This window comes from Lepidochelys kempii, chromosome 1, assembly GCF_965140265.1.
Source record: "Lepidochelys kempii isolate rLepKem1 chromosome 1, rLepKem1.hap2, whole genome shotgun sequence".
NCBI classification, from domain to species: Eukaryota; Metazoa; Chordata; order Testudines; family Cheloniidae; genus Lepidochelys; species Lepidochelys kempii.
In genome coordinates this window covers 39,435,350-39,436,759 of record NC_133256.1, presented here as the reverse complement: position 1 = coordinate 39,436,759, position 1,410 = coordinate 39,435,350, and positions in this window count along the sequence as shown.

Sequence of the window (1,410 nt, the reverse complement as noted above, 5' to 3'; positions counted from 1 at the left end):
TCACGAAAGCTCATGCTCAAATAAATTGGTTAGTCTCTAAGGTGCCACAAGTCCTCCTTTTCTTTTTGCGAATACAGACTAACACGGCTGTTACTCTGAAACCTGAGAGATAAAGGAGCGTAAGAGAGCTGGCAGTTTCTCAAGGTGACTATTAAATGCACAATTGCCAACTATTCTGATGATCAGGAAAGAGAGGAAGAATAGTAAGCGACCAATATGGCTCCATCATGAGCTCGCTCTTACCTGAAAATCAAAAGGAGTCCTACAAAAACGGTAAATGGATGAATTGCTAAAGAGAGGTGTCACAGTTCAGGCCAACTGCACCATTATTTCCCCTCAATGATGCAGCAAGGTCACCCGCTCTCAGGCTTCCAGCTCCCCAGCCATTGCCTTTGTGGATGGAAACCTGCACCTCTCTTCCTTCTCACTAGGGTGTTTCCAGGCTGCATGGTTCCCTGCCTTTATTGTGGTATTCTCAGCACAGACAGGCTGCCCAAGGACACCTGGTTGCTGTCTCTTCAGAGATAGTTAACAAATGTGATTGCTACAGTTACAAGGTATCACACTGCAGTTCCTATGAAAGCCTACTTTATTCTCAAGGTAAAAATCATAACAGAAAAGATATTAAAAACAATAAAAGAACCTACATGCATGCTAATAAGCTTAACAGAGTTCACCCTAACATGGGTCCTGGTACAAGCAGCCCTTCAACCCTCCACCCAAGGGGATTCCTTGTGGTTACAAGTTCCTCACAGCTTCATCTCAGAACATGCACCCAGTCTTATGGGATCTCAGTAGGCCCAGTCCTTCCACTCTTATCCTAAGGATTGGGGCCCTCCATAGACCAGCTGTCCTGTCCCTTTGCTAGATCAGGAAGAAGGCCATGAGCCAGTTTAAAACTAAGCTATTTATCCTAAAACCCTTTTATGGCTGTTGGTCCCCTCAGAGAATCCAGTTTGAACTAGTATATGTGAACCTCTCCAGGTGTGGGGGCTTCTCTGGAGATGTTACAAGCTGAGTGAAATTGCTTAAGCACCCACTGCTGTTCTCCTATTTACCCTTTCCATGAAATGCATACAATTCCACAATACATACACGCAATTGCATTTTTAATACAGTGTACCCCAAATGTATTAACCGGAATTCAATAAGGTTTAATTTAATTCAGTGAAGTTAATTCAGGATATTGTAGGAAATTGTCAATCTGTCACATGGCGTGGCATAAGCAGGTAGGGGAAAAATCAGAAAGGCTAAGGCACAAAAAAGGGTTAAAAAAAGAACTAGATAAGTTCATGGAGATAGGTCCATCTATGGTTGTTAACCGGGATGGGAAGGGATGGCGTCCTTAGCCTCTGTTTGCCAAAAGCTGGGAATGAGCAACGAGATGGATCACTTCATGATTACCTGTTC